Source organism: Aquarana catesbeiana, linkage group LG07 (assembly GCF_042186555.1).
Source record: "Aquarana catesbeiana isolate 2022-GZ linkage group LG07, ASM4218655v1, whole genome shotgun sequence".
NCBI lineage: Eukaryota > Metazoa > Chordata > Amphibia > Anura > Ranidae > Aquarana > Aquarana catesbeiana.
Window position 1 is genome coordinate 63,773,792 of NC_133330.1, and position 20,539 is coordinate 63,794,330.

A 20,539-nucleotide genomic window follows, 5' to 3' on the forward strand; every position below is an offset into this window, starting at 1 on the left:
GGTTGTATGCAGTAAAGCATTTTGTATCTACACGTCCTTAAAGTTATGCATAAGACAGTCTCTCCCTAACCCATATAAAACGTTCACTACAGACTTCAAATCAGCCAGCAACCTCCTCATCCAGCAGCAGCCTGCACCAGCTCCTGTTAAGTCCTCTTCAGAGAACCAGCAAGCTGCGATGTACTGTAGAGACTAGAGAAACGGTCTACTTGCATGCCTGCTGGGAGACAGCTACTCTATTAAGGCTTATGGAGTAAGGGCCGTGTATGCACAATACGCTGTGACCCACTGACCTCATGAAGTTCTTTCTGTATTTCCACTGACTTCTATAGAAGAACTGCTCTTATGCAAACAAAAGCACTTGTACATAGCCCTAAGAAAAACAGATTTTTGTTTCCATGTCACAGAATCATGCCAAGAATGGCTCTTGGTGGATTCATCTAATTAGAAATGCTACTGACTGAGCCTACAGCCAATACAGACGGTTGCATGTAAAATCCTTGCAAAAACTTACAGTGGGGATCGAAAGTTTGGGCACCCCAGGTAAAAATGTGTATTAATGTGCATAACGAAGCCAAGGAAAGATGGAAAAATCTCCAAATGGCATCAAATTACAGATTAGACATTCCTATAATATGTCAACAAAAGTTAGATTTTATTTCCACCATTTACACTTTCAAAATTACAGAAAACAAAAAAATGGCGTCTGCAAAAGTTTGGGCACCCTGCAGAATTTATAGCATGCACTGCCCCCTTTGCAAAGCTGAGACCTGCCAGTGTCATGGATTGTTCTCAATCATCATCTGGGAAGACCAGGTGATGTCAATCTCAAAGGTTTTAAATGGCCAGACTCATCTGACCTTGCCCCAACAATCAGCACCATGGGTTCTTCTAAGCAGTTGTCTAGAAAACTGAAACTGAAAATAGTTGACGCTCACAAAGCTGGCTATAAGAAGACAGCAAAGCGTTTTCAGATGTCAATATCCTCTGTTCGGTATGTAATTAAGAAATGGCAGTCATCAGGAACAGTGGAAGTTAAAGCAAGATCTGGAAGACCAAGAAAAATATCAGACAGAACAACTCGCAGGATTGTGAGAAAAGCAATTCAAAACCCACGTTTGACTGTACGATCCCTCCAGAAAGATCTGGCAGACACTGGAGTTGTGGTACACTATTCCACTATAAAGAGATACTTGTACAAATATGGTCTTCATGGAAGAGTCATCAGAAGAAAACCTCTTCTACGTCCTCAACACAAAAATCAGCATTTGAATGTTGCAAATGAACATGTAGACAAGCCTGGGGCATTTTGGAAACAAGTTCTGTGGACCGATGAGGTTAAAATAGAACTTTTTGGCCGGAATGAGCAAAGGTACGTTTGGAGAAGAAAGGGCACAGAATTTAATGAAAAGAACCTCTGTCCAACTGTTAAGCATGGGGGTGGATCAATCATGCTTTGGGGTTGTATTGCAGCCAGTGGCACAGGGAACATTTCACGAGTAGAAGAAAAAATGGATTTAATAAAATTTCAGCAAATTTTGGATGGTAACTTGATGCCATCTGTAAAAAAGCTGAAGTTAAAGAGGGGATGGCTTCTACAAATGGATAATGATCCTAAACACACCTCAAAATCCACTGGGGATTACATCAAGAGGCGTAAACTGAAGGTTTTGCCATAGCCTTCACAATCTCCTGACCTCAACATTATTGAAAATCTATGGATAGACCTTAAAAGAGCAGTGCGTGACAGACAGCCCAGAAATCTCAAAGAACTGGAAGACTTTTGTAAGGAAGAATGGGCAAAGATACCTGCTTTGCTTGCGTCTATCTAGCAAGGTTCCTCTGTAGTATAAGCAAGGAAGCTGAGATTTCTGCAGTGTGTAAATGTGCTTTACTATACAAAGATGCTGTACATACAAAACTATTACAATCTTAGGAATACAATACAAGACTGACAGATCTCTATATAACAAGCAAAATGCCTAGCAAACTAAACAGCCTATGGTCTATAATAGTACAAATACACTTAAAGGTTACTTATCTTCTGTTACTGTATGTTCGTGATCTCCATTGGCAACGAATCTCCTGGAGCATCAGGCAGTGTTCTTGTATCATGAGTGGTGGCTTCTGATCTTCAAAGCATGATGGTGTGTGTGTGTGTGTGTCTCTCTACTCACCCCTTTTATGTGTCAGGCTGTTTGCCATAGTTATCAAACAACAGAAAACATGCCTGTTTACTGTAGCTGTAGAAACAATGGACTGTTGAAAACTGTATCTATGTACCCATTGTCTAATCAGGCCAACACCTGACAGTAATTTAACAGTCATTCTTTCAGTTTGAGAGCTGAAATACCCTCTCCTATTGCTCTCCATGAGTAGGTATTTTCCAGGTCAGTAGGACTAGCGTATACTTGGACTATTCCATCTCTCACCAGGTCTAACAGTGAAAAATTCACGCTAAGCTCTCGGGCTTTTCGCATTGCCTGACGCAATTGTGGATCATGGGTTAACACTCCCATAGTCACTGCTTCCTTACCTGACAAAACAACACTGTCCGCCCCTTCATCCCATAAGCGTAAGAACCAACTCACTAGGGGTTCCCCAGACCTTTGTTTGTATTGTTTTGTCAGCTCATGGAGTTCAGTTTGTGTAAACTCCTGTACTTCTTCAAATTCAACATCTCTGGGGTTGTGATAATGCACCTCCCCATCTGCCATATCCTCTCTATCATGTTGCCGTTTCCTATGCTTAGTAATGAGAGGTCTGGCATACTTTTTCTTTCGCACTAGCAGATCATCATGCGAAATATCAAACTCTATCTCCTCATCCTCACTATCATTTGAGGAGAGCACATCCTCACAATCCCAATTTTGGGATGTGACAATGGCAGATACCCTGGCTTTACTAACAGGTTTACGGCCCTTCCATTTCCTTAAGGCATTAATTGATTTGGTCATGAGAGCTGCACACCGCTCTTGCAAATCATCAGCCCGACTAGCAGTTGAACGCACACACTCTGAAGCAACTGCTAGCTGGTCTTTTAATACCTTAACTTCTGCCTCTGCCTTCTCCCTTCTCTGTGATTCAGTGTAAATAGCTTTAAGGAAGTGCCAACCCACTGTGGACACTGTCCTCTTCTCTGCTTTACTTAAATCCAACCCCTTAAGGCTAAAATCTACAAAATGATCTGAGACTTTATCACCCCAAGTCAGGTTCAAGGGAGAAGCATACTTCACAAATTCTTTAGCAAGAGGCTCCCACTCATTGTCTCTGGCCCAGATAGGTAGCTGCACACTTCCTTCTGGCCACCAGAACCCTCTGCAGCCTTTCTTTTCCTAAACAGCTTACACAGCATTTTACCTAGCACAAGCTACTCAACACACCACAGAAAAACAGGTCTGCTTCAGTTGAATTATAGCAAAGATCGTAGCACGAGCCCCCAAATGTTTTGCTTGCATCTATCTAGCAAGGTTACTCTGTGGTATAAGCAAGGAAGCTGAGATTTCTGCAGTGTGTAAATTGTGCTTTTACTATACAAAGATGCTGTACATACAAAACTATTACAATCTTAGGAATACAATACAAGACTGACAGATCTCTATAACAAGCAAAATGCCTATCAAATGAACAGCCTGTGGTCTATAATAGTACAAATACACTTAAAGGTTACTTATCTTCTGTTACTGTATGTTCGTGATCTCCATTGGCAACGTTTCTCCTGGAGCATCAGGCAAGTTTCTTCTATCATGAGTGGTTTCAGATGTCACAGCATGATGGTGTGTGTCTGTGTGTGTCCCTACTCACCCCTTTTATGTGTCAGGCAGTTTACCATAGTTACCAAACAACAGAAAACATACCTATTTACTGTAGCTGTAGAAACAATGGACTATTGCAAACTGTCAATTGAATACAAAAATGGTATCTATGTACCATTGTCTAATCACCTGACAGTAATCTAACAGTCATTCTTTCAGTTTGAGAGCTGAAAGAACTTTAGAAAAGTACATTTCTTACTTGTTTACTTTAGCTATAGAGACAATAGCCTGTTAATTGAACTGTCAATTGAATCCAACAATGATATCTACCCCCATTGTATAAAACAGCATTTGTTTGAGAAATCTACTCAAGCCAAAAAACTGACAGTAATCTGACCAACTTACTATTGTAATATTGTCCCATTTATCTTATGTCTGATGAATATAAAAAAAAATCATATTTTTAACAAATGCAATACAATACCTGAAACAAGAATTGAAAGACTCTTGGCTGGCTACAAAAAGCGTTTACAAGCTGTGATACTTGCCAAAGGGGGCAGTACAAGATATTAACTCTGCAGGGTGCCCAAACTTTTGCAAACGCCATTTTTTTGTTTTCTGTAATTTTGAAAGTGTAAATGATGGAAATAAAATCTAACTTTTTTGACACATTATAAGAATGTCTAATCTGTAATTTGATGCCATTTGGAGATTTTTCCATCTTTCCTTGGCTTTGTTATGCACATTAATACACATTTTTACCTGGGGTGCCCAAACTTTCGATCCCCACTGTATTCATAAGACTGTCAATATTGCTGAGATCTTGTGTAAGTTGTGTTGTGGAAATTTTATGAAGATATATTTAATATGTATTGTCATAGTGTCGCCCAGTGTTAGTTCTCCCGGAACCCGCTCTAAAGAGCTGCCTGGGGCAGACTGACGCTGGTTGAGATCTGTTTGGTAGTGAAAAGCTCCTTGGGGATGTAGAGAAGTGTTTGCAGAGTGGGGATATGTCCGCCAGCGAAGGGCCCCTGTGTGATGCACAGAACGATCATCTAGGGGGGATGTGTTCGCTCTGCAAAGACATTATCGATTTAGCGGATGTACGCTCGTGTCACCCCTGTGTGCCTGATCAACACATTTGGGGGGGCCGTGGCATGCACCTACAGATAATCTCCCACCCACAGGGACGGTAGTATAATCCGGATATGCTTTGTTCTCTGAACAATGCAGAATAAGGCTTCACACCAACGGTAAAAACGGGAGTCTTTGGCTGCGTTATGGTCGGACAGCGTCCATGATTTAGACCAGCCATGCGGCTTCTATTGTCTAGCTGAGGATGATAGCTTACAGAGACAGGGGACGGGAAATCATACATGCTGCCCATGCCCAGACACGCCCATAAGACTCCCCTAGTCATTATTCATTGGTTGTTGTATAACCCCTCCTGTTTGAAGGAATGCCTGTGCTTGATTGGCTGATTGTGAAACCATGAGGCTCTATTTTGTTATATGAATAAAGATTGCTCCGGAGGTTCAGGTCAGTTGGTCTAGCGATGGAGCTGAGAAGGTGACTGTTTACTTGGGGAAATGCGGGAGACGGGTTGTTTAAACATGCATTATACCAAAAGGTTGAAAGGGCGCTTAGTAGTGCAGGAGACATGCTTTGCGCATAGCGTATAGCGAAATCTCTACGTCAGTTGCATGTCTCAAACCGTACAGCAGGCATCCTAGCACAGTGTCTAGATCTTGAAGATGAATAAGAACTACTGAGAGAAAGAAAATAGGAATAAGCCATATTGAGTGTAACATTTGCACTGCTTCAATATAAGCTGTCCATTCTTTTCAGTGGTGAGAACACACAGCCATTGTGTAGAGGCCAAAACAGCTGTACAGACCTCGATGACCCAGAGCATACAGTATGGATGAACTGAATTGCTCCAAGTACAGTGAGATTGTGTTGGCATCTGTTCAGCCGTTGATATCCTGGCTGTAGTAAGGACATAATGAGGTCATAGGGAAAATAAAACCCAAGCAACTTCAGCTCCATAGTAACCACTATATGTTAGTAAACCATGATGTAGAATGAGTAAAAAGCCAATGCTTTCTTTAAATGACCAAGAGCAGCTGGTGTAGTGTGCTGACATATCAAGTCTGCTAAATCTTCGATCTTTTTTTGTTTCCTCCCCTCTGTCCCCCCACAGATTTTTTAAATCCCGTCTTTGCACGCTCTTTCCCTGTATACAGTTTATTTTTCTCCCTCTCCTGTTTTTTTTTTTTTTTTCAGGAAGAGATACCAGGGGTCCTAGGGTTGCCATTAAGGGCCTAGCTGGAGTAAGTGGAGTAGTGAAGGGTGAGATGTAGAATGGACAGCTGTGCTTGCATGCATAACATACTGGAAGTGGTTGTAGGTTCAAGTGCGTTTCTGTTCAGATGGAACCATGATAAGATACAAACCATGATAAGACTTGAATGTGGAGCAAAAATATTGAACTTCAAATAGCGTGAAGGCAGACAGGTTCTGCTAGTGGTTCAGACAGGAACCTAGGAGCTCCAGGCTCCCCCCCAAAAAATACTGTAGCTGCTTTTTAATATTAGGTCACTTGCCTGTCCAGGCATCCAGCGGTGTCCTCACCCGAACCGATTTTTCAATTGGCTAACGGGGGCTGGCGCCGCCATACTGACTAAGGCAAACCACCAGTGAAGCCTTGCGGCTTCACAGCCTGGTTTTCTACTGTGCAAAGCGTGCTGTGCTTTATGAATGGGCCGCAGTCTTCTGGGACCTGTGAAGTGTCCCAGAAAGCTGCAGGGGAAGGGGGGGGGGGTTAACTTCCGGCTCAGTTTGCTGCGGTGAACTGAGCCGGTACGGGTACCTGTCAAAACCAGATACCCGCTTCCCCCCCAAAAGGTGGCAAATGTGGCAAGGGGAGGGGGGGCAGACAAGTGGAGCTTCCCCTTTTGGGTGGAGCTCTGCTTTTAAGAGAGAAGCAGAATAAAAATCACGCAGTACACTTGTTTTCAGCTTCCAAAAATGTTGGACTGCTCTTGGTGTCAGAGTTTTGGGGGAAGTAATTGTGTCTTACTAACAGTGGCAGTGGCTTTATTGCATGGGTTGTGCATATGGCATGCCTAAAAATGTATCTACTACACCTAAAAAAAGTAATAGTTACACACTGACTTTTAACTCTTATGCCCCGTACACACGATCGGACTTTCCGACAACAAAACCGTGGAATTTTGTTCGAAGGTTGTTGGCTCCAACTTGTCTTGCATACGCACGGTCACACAAATGTTGGCCAACAATTACGAACGTAGTGACGTACAAGAAGTACGGCGTGCCAATAAAAAGGAAGTTAAATAGTCATGCGCCACCCTTTGGGCTCCTTCTGCTAAAGTTGTGTTTGGTGAGCATTGATTCTGAGCATGTGTGTTTGTATTTTGGACTTTTGTCCGACGGACTTGTGTACACACGATCGGAAAGTCCGACAACACACATTTGTTGACGGAAAATTTGAGAACATGCTAGCCAACATTTGTTGGCAGAAAGTCCGACAACGAATGTCCGATGGAGCATACACACAGTCGGATTTTCAATATGAAGCCAAGATCAAGAATACGGGAACATGACCTGAAACTAGCAGGAAAAAAATTCAAAACTAATCTTAGAAAATATTATTTTACTGAAAGAGTAGTTGATGCTTGGAAAGAACTTCCAGCAGAGGTAGTGAGACAGTCAACAGTAAGTGGATTTAAACATTAAAAATAAACAAATGCAGCGCTATGTTGATATATCATTCACTCAGGTGAAAAAATATATATAATATAATGTCCCATAAAGTGACTCTGTGATGATGATCCAAATAATATTAACCGTGAATTCACACCTGTGCCCCCCCTCTCCATGTGACTGCGCTCACCTCCAATTGTGTGATTGCACAATTAAGTTTGGTCCACAACAGCAGCTGAACCACCTCTGGGCTCTAAGTAGCAGGATTTACAGACTCCCCCAGGTATAATCCAAAGATGGTATCCTCAATTTAAAATACAAAAGAGGCCAGTGCATTATCATTTAAATATAGAAATTTATTGTAGGTAAACATCAGGATACTCACACTTTATTGGTGCTTACAGCGCACCAGGCTATATAAACATACAATGTTAAAATCCTCTCCAAATGGTTTGCAGGCTTGTGTGAATCAGCAACTAGCTCAGAGTGCAAGTGACTGTCTCCTCCACCGTCCTGGCCCCTCCCCTACGCGTGACGACACAGGGTGATCACATGTCTTCCTGTCTTCCTCAGGGGGATCTCCCTGAGTTTGGGGGGAAAAAAATATATAGAATTTTTGATGTTTACTTCAATTTTTTTTAGATTTCTTTCACTTTGCACTTGCTTGACAAGTATTTCATTTATATATTTTTGCACCATTTATATTCTTTGTTTGGAAATTCATGTTGCTCCAACATTCACTCACGCATTGCCCACAGCAATTACACTATATATATTTTTTCACCTGAGTGAGTGTTTATTTTTAATATTTTATATACAGATTACGGAAGTGTGAATATGCTTAGCGGCTGTGGACTGGTTCTCTTATGTTTAAAACATTCTTTGGACACTCTTCATTGGTAGCTCGCAAGACATCTATCTATATCACAGTGGATCCAAACATGCTTGGGACAAACCTAGATCTATATTTAGATTAAAAAAAAAGTTACCAAAAAATACAAAAGATGTAAAAATGTAAAAAAAGAAAAGGGGATGATAGACGACTTGGTCTTTTTTCTGCCGTCACTTTTATGTTTCTACCATCATATATGAACTCTTGGTTGTTACAGAGGTCTGGAAGAAATGCACAAAAAACACACCAAGATTCCAGTAAAAATACACATGACTCTTGTATCTAAGCAATAGTTGCATATCCCAGAGTTCAGCTTTATAGGATTGGGGGACAGTAGAAGTGAAACAAATAGTACTGGGGTTAGGGTAGTCATTTGGGGGACCAGTCCAAACTTTGCATTGAGGCTCCTAAATGTATAATTGTACCACTGGTGTGATTTATACATTTAGTCATTTTGGTGTCTTCAACTAAACCCGTTGCTCGTAAAATATACTCATAGGCACTTCTATGTATTACAGAAAAGTCCATGTATTTGTGTAGCTCATCATGATCTGCTACTGTTTTGACAACAGATTATTAAATTATTGATGGTTCTTGTTTTCATAATGCCAATTAATTCAGCCCTGATTGCTGCAGATGGGAAACAACTAGGTCAATGGAGCAGCTCATTGTGTACTCAGCAATTAGGTCATTGGAAGAGGCTGCAGAGAGGTTCCATTGATCCAATTAGCTGTAACGCTATAATGCCAGCAGGAGGAGCTCTTTCCAAATATTTCAATGTCTAGCTGTATTTCTGAACCTCATTGTAGAGTGTAGATGGAAGGCAGCTTTCACCCCATTGTCAATTTTATCTCAAGTTATCAAAACACTCAGATTGGGTGTTTTCGTATGGCAATAAAACACATGAATTTTCCATAGGAAAACATAATTAGTTTATAAAAAATAGTCCATTCAATAGAGCATTTTAACAGATTATTTGAAATAAATAATAAGTACACAAAATAAATGTTTTTAATGTAAATGCACATTACTACACGGAAGTATGAAATCATCCTAATTCCATACATGTATAGATACTCTAGGGTGCTTTCACCAGCTAACATGCGTTTTAACACATTTAAGTATGTGTTGCCTTTCTGAAAGATTAAGAAGTGTATGTAAACCCAAATAATTTACTTCTCTTTTTGTTCTCTCATTAGGTCTGTTAAATATACAGTGTCTTGAAAAAGTATTCATACCCCTTGACATTTTCCACATGTGTCATGTTACAACCAAAAACGTAAATGTATTTTATTGGGATTTTATGTGATAGACCAACACAAAGTGGAACATAATTGTGAAGTGGAAGGAAAATGATAAATGGTTTTCAAATTTGTTTACAAATATCTGAAAAGTTTGGCGTGCATTTGTGTTCACCCCCCTTTACTCTTATACCCCTAACTAAAATCTAGTGGAACCAATTGCCTTCAGAAGTCACCTAATTAGTAAATAGAGTCCACCTGTGTGTAATTTAATCTCATTATAAATACAGCTGTTCTGTGAAGCCCTCAGAGGTTTGTTAGAGAACCCTAGTGAACAAACAGCATCATGAAAGCCAAGGAACACAACAGACAGGTCAGGGATAAAGTTGTGGAGAAGTATAAAGCAGAGTTAGATGATAAAAAAATATCCCAAGCTTTGAACATCTCATGGAGCACTGTTCAATCCATCATCAGAAAATGGAAAGAGTATGACACAATTGCAAACCTACCAAGATATGGCCTTCCACCTAAACTGACAGGCCGGGCAAGGTGAGCATTCATCAGAGAAGCAGCCAAGAGGCCCATGGTAACTCTGGAGGAGCTACAGAGATCCACAGCTCAGGTGGGAGAATCTGTTCACAGGACAACTATTAGTTGTGCACTCCACAAATCTGACCTTTATGGAAGAGTGGCAAGAGGAAAGCCATTGTTGAAAGAAAGCCATAAAAAGTCCTGTTTGCTAGAAGCCATGTGGGGGACACAGCAAACATGTGGAAGAAGGTGCTCTGGTCAGATGAGACCAAAATTGAACTTTTTGGCCTAAAAACAAAACGCTATGTGTGACAGAAAACTAACACTGCACATCACCCTGAAAACACAATCCCCACCGTGAAACGTGGTGGTGGCAGCATCATGTTGGGATGCTTTTCTTCAGCAGAAACAGGGAAGCAGGTCAGAGTTGATGGGAAGATGGATGGAGCCAAATACAGGACAATCTTAGAAGAAAACCTGTTAGAGTCTGCAAAAGACTTGAGACTGGGGGCGGAGGTTCACCTTCCAGCAGGACAATTACCCTAAACATACAGCCAGAGCTACAATGGAGTGTATTAATTGAGAATCGGTGGCAAGACTTGAAAATTGCTGTTCACAGATGCAAATTTCACTCTCTAGATGTGGTTGCAACACAACAAAATGTGGAAAATTTCAAGGGGTATGAATATTTTTTCAGTGCAGTCTTATAAACCCTGCACGGGTTACCTTGGTGGACTACAGAAAACCTCCCACCTAGGTTATGGAGATGGGCGTAGGGGATGTTGTTCTGGAGACCTAACACACTCACACAGCCTCACTTCTCCATAGATACAGTACAGTTAGTACAAAAAAACAGTTGATCCTGTCAGAAATCTTGTGATCCAATAACTATATATGCTCTTTGCCTGTGTTGCAATGTATTCAGTTGTCATTGTTCCCAGCTATCTCATTGGACTACAAAACACCCCCTCCTTTCATTGTGTTATAAAGACAAGGAGAAGAGAAGGTAGTCTGTAGTCTTGTCCTAGGTTGACAAAGCTTCTACATAGATACAATACAGTGAGTGAATGTTTCTCCCCCTACTGGCCGCAGGAGGTGCATTGCTAGTAGAATCACTGGGTAAAAAATATAAAAAAAATAAAAGTTATTGTATCCTCAACATACAGGTACTGGTAAACTGCAATGTAGCAATTCTCTTGTTCTTGGAGTTTATATTAAAGTGACCAGATTTTTAAAATGAAATCTAAGGACATCCTACTGTCCATGTTTACTTAAATGGCGGTGGAACAGAACCAGAAGTGAGGCTAATAGCGGCATAGTATATGCGCCTTGCTGAATGGTGGGTGTGACCAAACTGCGCTAACAGTAGGAGGGGCTTCAAACTTGAGCCTACATATAGAGTGTAGGTGTCAGACGTATGTAATGTACAGTGTGCTGGTGTCAGTAATGTTCAGGGGGCAGGAGTGGGTAATGCGAGGAATGCGGGGGTCAAGGGTATGTAATGTATGGAATGTAAAGGTCTGAAGTGGATAACACAGAGAGTGCAGGAGCCAGGTGCATGTAATATACAGGTTTCAGGAACCAGGTGCATGGTGCAGGAGCCACGTGTATTTATTGTACAATGTGCAGGAGGCATGTGTATTTAAAGCGGAGTTCCACCCCCCCCCTCCAAAAATTAAAAGTCTGCTGCTACACATACTGTAGCTGCTGACTTTTAATATTAGGACACTTACCTGTCCTGGAATCCAGCGATGTTGGCACCCCAGCCGATGTTTCCATTGGTTGTCGGGTGCTGCCGCCACCATTGCCGGTAAGTGAACCCGGCAGTGAAGCATTGTGGTTTCACAGCTGGTTCCCTACTGCGCATGTGTGAAGAAGCGCTGCGCTCACTTACTGGCCCGGTAGCAGGGGAAAGAGGAGGGAGGAGGAGGGGGGCCGAACTTCCGCCGTACCTCACCGCGGCGAGGCACGACGGAAGTGGGGACAGGGTACCTGTAAAAAACAGGTAACCGCTCCCCCCTAAAATGCCAACTGTGGCACTGGAGAGGGGGGGGGAATCAGATAAGCGGAAGGTCCACTTTTGGGTGGAACTCCGCTTTAATGTACATGGTGCAGGATCCATGTGTATTTAATGTACAGGGTGCAGGATCCATGTGTATTTAATGTACAGGGTGCAGGAGCCATGTGTATTTAATGTACAGGGAGCAGGATCCATGTATATTTAATGTACAGGGTGCAGGATCCATGTGTATTTAATGTACAGGGTGCAGGAGCCATGTGTATTTAATGTACAGGGTGCAGGAGCCATGTGTATTTAATGTACAGGGTGCAGGAGCCATGTGTATTTCATGTACAGGGTGCAGGAGCCATGTGTATTTAATGTACAGGGAGCAGGATCCATGTGTATTTAATGTACAGGGTGCAGGATCCATGTGTATTGTACAGGGTGCAGGAGCCATGTGTATTTAATGTACAGGGAGCAGGATCCATGTGTATTTAATGTACAGGGTGCAGGATCCATGTGTATTTAATGTACAGGGTGCAGGATCCATGTGTATTTAATGTACAGGGAGCAGGATCCATGTGTATTTAATGTACAGGGTGCAGGATCCATGTGTATTTAATGTACAGGGTGCAGGATCCATGTGTATTTAATGTACAGGGAGCAGGAACCAGGTGTATTTAATGTACAGGGAGCAGGATCCATGTGTATTTAATGTACAGGGTGCAGGATCCATGTGTATTTAATGTACAGGGTGCAGGATCCATGTGTATTTAATGTACAGGGAGCAGGAACCAGGTGTATTTAATGTACAGGGTGCAGGAGTCAGGTGTATGTAATATATAGAGTGAAAGGATGAGGTGTAAATAACGCACAGAATGCAGGGGTTTGGTTGACATATATCAATAATACCAAATCAAAAAAATCAGAGGAGTCCATATCTGCTAGCAGAGAGGGAGGGGGTGTATTCTTGCTTTTAAAATATTACTTTTTAGTCCTGAATATAAAAGAAAATTTTAGGAAAAGATTACAGCTATCTTTAAATTTAACTCTATTGCTTAAAGTATCTTTGAAACTGTCATACCTGCAAAATAGTAAAGGAATACTTACCTCTCCTATCCAATGCACTATTCTATCCTGTAATGAATGGAAGTCAACATGAGGTACTGCTAAGCATTGCATGAAAACCTGAAGATCGGCGCTTCCATAAATGAATGTCAGTCTTGGAGGTAACTTTAGCCAGGGATTGCTCAGCATCAGAGTGGTGTTTAGCGGCAGGAAGCAGAAGAAATAGGATTTCCTTTTAAGCTTTTCAGTTTTGACATTCTTAAAGGATGCTGTAACTTTTTTTTTAAATATATTTTAAAAAAAACTATATATATATATAATTTTTTTTCTTTTTTTATTTTCTTTTCTTGCGTCCAGGATTAAAAAATTATTTTTTTAAAAGCATGAATACACCCCCTCCCTCTCTACTAGCAGAAACAGGACCCCCCTGATTTTTTTGATATGGTATTGTTGGCATGTGTCTCATTGATTCATGTGAAGTGTGAGTTTTAAAGATAGGTCTCCTGTAACCTGAGGATGCAACTGCAGGATGACTTTTAACCGTTAACGCATTCCTCCCCGGCCTTATTTTACCCATCCTGTAAGGTATCGCTTCAACTTTTCTCATGACTTGTTCAATCCAAACTAAACTCAGATTGTTTTCTTAAGACAGAAAGTCATCTTTTTTTATCTTTGTTTTTTTGGCTTTATAGAAAAAAAATTGTAATTGGAATTACTGTAACTTTTGCACATTTGTGATCCCTAAAATTGTTTCCCAGATGTATTTATTAATTTCTCCTGAATAAAAGAATATGGAGCGGCAGTACTTTATACAGAGCATTATATTTCCCGGCACCTGTGTATGTATTTAGATCTAATCTGTTTTTCAGCCCTTTTAATATAATAAAAGCACACACTGGGGTGTAATATAAACCCTGTATATAAAGGTTGTTTATAGGAGTTGGGGCTATAAAAACAGCTCTTCGAAGGACAGTTATGTAATGTGAGATTTTTGTTGTGTAAGGTCTTAAAATATTTTATCACGAGTACATGAGGATTTCAGAAAATGCAGAAGTGTGATACACAATCTGTCAGACCGTCAACAATTCTCGGGAAATGGTTTTAATATTTTTCAATTCCATTATTATTTTTTAAAGGGTAAGTGCACCTTTGTGTATATTTCCTAAAAAAACAAAAAAAAAAAAAAAAACCTTGTGTGCTGCAAAATACAGTATATTATTTAAAAAAATTGCATTATTTGACACGCCATAACTACAAGCTGGCATCTGTATTGAAAGAAATCCTCCAGACACAATATTAAAGGGGTAGATATTTAGCTGAAGGTAGAGGGGGTGTGGTTTGGGCCAGTCTCCGCCTCCTTTTGTGCACTATAGAGGGATTTCCTTGAGTGAATGCACTGTCCCCTATACAGACTAATACAGGTTTATGTTTCTGTATTACATTTTTGGTACATAAAAGACCTTAATTTATATGTTATAAAAGTACATAAAGATACACAGATTTTATAATTAACTGATGTTTAAAAAGACAAGAACTGCATAGAAATATTCTGACACAGTGTGGCTGTTATATCATGTTAAAAAATAAATAAATACGTGCATTCCCTCTATTTATATATTCCAATTCACACTTAAAAAAAAATAGAATAAAAATTGTTACAATGTTAGGCTCTGTTCACATCTATGCAGGTGCGACAGTGCTATGCATGAACATCATGCAAAATAAATGCATGACTCGTTTTATAAAAAATAAATAAATAAAAATCATGCCACATCAAAAACACATGCTACAGTTTTGCATATCAGTGAGATGCATTGGGGTGCCATTAAGAATAAATGGCACTGCTGTGTATCTGCAAAAGGGATGTGTGTTTTTGTGCACAGCGCACAAATGAGAACCTAGTCTTTCTCACTCTTCTGAAAACTCTTCTGCTTGTATTTATTGTTAAGGAGGGGGCTAGGAGGTTAATGTTTGGAACAATTAACCGGTCTGCAATGTGCTGGCAGATCTCATTATAAGTTGTAAACCAGATTTAGTCTGTCCTAACAAAGGGTTAAAGGTCATCCTTCTGAACATGTTTCATGTTACACCTATATTGGGGGGGGGGGGGGGCTTTTCCACTAGCTTAGCTTTACTATTGACCCATTAATATGATATATGGCTTCCCTGGGCCATAGTAAAGCTTAGGATGGGGGCACGCTCTCTTTTTTTTTCTGAGTGGCTCTGATTGCAAGCTTGGAAAATTCAAGCCTGTCTATTCTCTGGCTCCAGCACTGCCCACTTTATAAACCTGCTTTGGCCTGACTCTCGCACATTGCAACATGGGAGGAAGGTTGCACAGAAGGAAGCCATATATTATATAAAACCCAGAGTAACGTTTTACTGCTGGTGTAACACGTACTCCTCTTTCACATGGCTGGTTTGTTGCAGCTTCTGGATTCCTGCACCAAGAATCTACAGATTCCTGCTGCAGGAATGACCAGGTTATGCGATTATAATCGGCCGCTCAGCCCGTTTAAACTAATGGCAGGCTGACAGCGGCCGCTGCTGATTGCATTGTAGCTGCACAAAGAGCGATTAGCTGCGGTTTCCAGGACAGATGTGACATTTGACTCAGATATCTGTCCCGGAACCGCAGCTAAGCGCTATGTCTGTGGCTACGTGTGATCAGCAGTGGCTGCTGTCAGCCCGCCATTAGTTTAAATGGGCTGAGCAGCCGATGCTAATCGCATAACCCGCTCATTCCTGCAGCAGAAATCCAGAAGCTGCAACAAACTGGCCGTGTAAAAGGAGCCTTATATGCAGCAACACAGCAGTTGGGCGTTGACACCCATCTGAGCCATCTGGCTCGTTGTTGGGGCCAGAGAGTATGCCCATTGTGTGCTCCCAGGCACGCTGACAAAGCTGTCACCAACTCGGTTTACATTCGGCAGTCAGCGGGATAAGCTGCTGACCATGAAACTGCTGTGACAGCCAATCACAGTGGTCACATGATCAGGAACGCTGTCCCCACCTCTCTACCTTAAGATACGTTCAAAGGGCCACCAAGGAGGCATTGGCAAGAGGTTAAAGGTAGATCATGTGGCATTTCTGATTCACAGTGAACCTATGGCCAGGCTATGGACTTTCAAATATTTGTACACACAAGTTGTAAATGAGCTTTAAGCCATCTTTGACCTTTGCATCTGCAGACACTGTAAAGCAATCCATCCTCAAATTTCACAGCAGAAGTAACAAAGTCATCTGAGTAGTTCTGTCAGCAGTACAGCTCACCCTGTTATCCCCTCCAGTAATTGACTCAGCAGCCCTCTTATCTCTGCATGGAGTATAAACACAGAACAGGATACCAGGATGAACTGAACTGCCGCTACTACCACCTAAATGACTTCAGTGCTTCTGCTGTGAAATTTGAGGATGAATGGCTCCGCGGTGACTGCTGCTACAAAGGTCACTGAAGACTTGTTTTAAAGCTTATTTATTGCTTGCTAAGAATTTTTAACACTACTATGTTTGTAGCCTGGCCGGAGTTCGCTTTAAAGGATATGTAAAGGTTTGTTTAAAAAAAAAAAAAAAAAAAAAAACATGTCATACTTATCTCCTCTGTGCAGTTGGTTTTGCACAGAGTGGCCCCGATCCTCCTCTTCTGGGGTCCCGCAGCAGCGCTCCTGGCTCCTCCTCTTCTCAAGTGCCCCGTTGCAGAGCTGCTCTCCCTCGGGGCACTCGTGCGGGTGCGCTCCCGTGTCCTGCTGCTGCATCCATTGGCACAGACAGCAGGACTCAGCCCCGCCCCCCAGCTCCACGTCATTGGATTTGATTGACAGCAGCGGGAGCCAATGGCTCTGCTGCTATCAATCTATCAAATCAGGGCCGAGACACCGGCTGGAGCTGGTGTGCTCATCCTTGTCGCTGGAAAGGCCGGGATGCTGCATCACAGGAGGTTTTTCACCTTAATGCATAGGATGCATTAAGGTGAAAAACCTTGAGGCTTTACAACCCCTTTAGACATAACTGGGCTGGCAGTACACACATGAATTTTATTATCAGGATCAGCAAATATGGTCTAAATACAAGAGGCATATGTTTTCTAGAACTTTGTTATACTTTGTGTGTTTCTTCCAGGTCAGTGCAATAATCCAGCTTTAATAAAGACCTGTCACTGCTGCTCTCTCTCCTTGTGCAGGGTGACTGGTCTTTTATCCCCCCCCCCCCCCCCCCCTGTAGTTTTATGCAGTCTGTGATGATGCTCCTACTTCTTTTAGAGGTAATAACTGGGTTTGCAAGAGCATTTGGTGCACACAAGTGGATTTATGTCCTTGGTCGCTGAGGAATATAATTGAATGAAAGATTTTGCGTCCAATTTTTTAAAATAAATTATCTCAATTACTTTGTGGTTTATCATTTCATTAACCACTTCAGCCCCGGAAGATTTTTTTTGCTATAATAAATATCCTCCAAATTAAAAAAAAAAAAATCTTCATCAGTTTAGGCTAATATGTATTCTTCTACATATTTTTAGTAAACAAAAATCGCAAGCGTATATTGATTGGTTTGCACAAAAGGTATAGCGTCCGCAAACTATGGGAAAGATTTATGGCATTTTTATGGCGTTTTTATATTTTTACTAGTAGTGGCGGTGATCTGCAAATTTTAGTGGTATTGCGACGAACAGATCGGAGACTTTTGACACATTTTTGGGACCATTGCCATTTATAGAGCGATCAGTGCTATAAATATGCACTGATTACTGTATAAATGTCACTGGCAGGGAAGGGGTTAACACTAGGGGTGATCAAGGGGTTAACTGTGTGTTCCAACTGTGTGGGGATGGGACTAACTAGGAGAGATGACAGATTGCTGCCCCTACTTTGTAGGAACACACGATCTATCGTCTCTCCTCTGACAGCACAGGGATTTGTGTGTTTACACACACAAATCCCCGAGCTGGTTCTCATGCACACGATCGCGCGTGGCCGGCAGCGATTGAGCCCACTGGCCACGCGCATCGGGTCCTCCACTGTGCAGTGGGTGCGTGCCGCTGGAGGCACTTGCGCGCCCTCTGGTGGCTCTCCTTGGCAAAGCCGTATATATACAGGATTTCGCCCAGGAGAGCCATTCTGCCGCAGTATATCTGCGTGAGCCGGTCGGGAACCGGTTAAACACTAAACACAGGGAGATATTCACACAATTTTTACAGCTTATATGAAAAAAAGCCAGTTGGATGGTATTTTTGTTAGTTTCAGCATCCAGCCAAGTTTTATGTTGTGTGAGTGCGCAGCGCACTGCTCCGTGGTAACCACTCACGTGGAGCGAGATGAGACGTATCTGCCTCATTACAACTCAATAGCCTGGAGACAGGTACATATACAGCTGTTCACCTGACTTACCCCGCATAGCCTAAGGTTAGCACATGAATGTTGGATGGAAAGAGCAGACGAGCAGCTGACGGGAATTTTCTTCTCCTCAGTCTCTGCTGTTTTAATGGTATTGGATGTGATTTTGGGGCCTCTAAAAAGCGCCATTGTCCAGACACGCAATAACACAGCAGTAAAGCTGGACTCGTATCCCCTTGTAAGCTGATTAAGTCTGGTTAACATGCAGCAAAATCCTTGTCAGTTCATAAAGATGAACATCGGATGTTGGCCAGAGGAAGGGGTTCTATTTGCCAGAGAATGATTGCAGACATCAGACATGTGAGGAATCACTTGAACTAATCTTTTCCCTTGATCTGTCACCTGACAATAAAGATATACTCGCTCAGATCTGACTGCTAAAAGGTCTCTGTAATGGATTCATTTTAAAGTGAAGTTAGAGAATGAAAAAGAAGAATATAGTCCAACGGCAGATATAAAAAATACCAACTGATCAAAAGAAAGTGCAGGAATACAAATGAACTCCTTTATGACCAACATACAATAAATCCTAACGCCCAAACCCAATTTTGCAACTTTGACATGTGTTAGTAAAACTGTACATATAATTGTAACTATGTATCTAGGTGGATTATACCTTGTTTTTTTTCAGGACAAATTGAGCTTTTATTTGGTGGTAAATGGCAATGGATATCCCCTAATTTCGTTTTATTATCAAAGAAAAACTGGTACAAAATAGTAAAAATTTGTTTTTTTTTTTAATTGTATGCTATTACAACAACCTACCACCAAACAACAACCCAAAATAAATTCTCCTTCTGGCGATCTCAGCGATACCACATACAGTATCTCACAAAAGTGAGTACACCCCTCACATTTTTGTTAATATTTTATTATAGTATATCTTTTCATTTGTCAACACTGAAGAAATGACACTTTGCTACAATATAAAGTAGTGAGTGTACAGCTTGTATAACAGTGTAAATTTGCTGTCCCCTTAAAGTAACTCAATACACAGCCATTAATGTCTAAACCACTGGCAACAAAAGTGAGTACACCCCTAAGTGAGAATGTCCAAATTGGGCCCAAAGTGTTAATATTTTGTGTGGTCACCAGTTTTTTCCAGCACTGCCTTAACCCTCTTGGGCATGGAGTTCACCAGAGCTTCACAGGTTGCCACTGGAGTCCTCTTCCACTCCTCCATGATGACATCACAGAGCTGGTGGATGTTAGAGACCTTGCGCTCTTCCACCTTCTGTTTGAGGATGCCCCACAGACGTTCAATAGTGTTTAGGTCTGGAGACATGCTTGGCCAGTCCATCACCTTTATCCTCGGCTTCTTTAACAAGGCAGTGGTCATCTTGGAGGTGTGTTTAGTGTCATTATGTTGGAATACTGCCCTGCGGCCCAGTCTCTGAAGGGAGGGAATCATGCTCTGCTTCAGTATGTCACAGTACAAGTTGGCATTCATGGTTCCCTCGATGATCATGCTCTGCTCCCCAGTGCTGGCAGCACTCATGCAACCCCAGATCATGACACTCCCACCACCATGCTTGACTGTAGGCAAGACACACTTGTACTCCTCACCTGGTTGCCGCCACCCATGCTTGACACCATCTGAACCAAATAAGTTTATCTTGGTCTCATCAGACCACAGGACATGGTTCCAGTAATCCATGTCCTTAGTCTGCTTGTCTTAAACAAACTGTTTGTGGGCTTTCGTTCTTCCTTCTGGGACGGCAGCCATGCAGACTAATTTGATGCAGTGTGTGGCGTATGGTCTGAGCACTGAAAGGCTGACCCCCCCACCCCTTCAACCTCTGCATCAATGCTGGCAGCACTCATACGTCTATTTCCCAAAGACAACCTCTGAATATGAGGCTGAGCACATGCACTCAACTTCTGGCAAGGCCTGTTCTGAGTGGAACCTGTCAAACCGCTGTATGGTCTTGGCC

At 41.8% G+C, this 20,539-nt stretch overlaps 1 protein-coding gene across 3 annotated transcripts in view; it reads left to right on the plus strand.

Annotated features, from left to right (window-relative positions):
- Positions 1–20,539, plus strand: part of ARHGEF3 (Rho guanine nucleotide exchange factor 3) — a 492,515-nt gene that overhangs the window by 99,318 nt on the left and 372,658 nt on the right. The gene's annotated exons all lie outside the window — the stretch shown is intronic.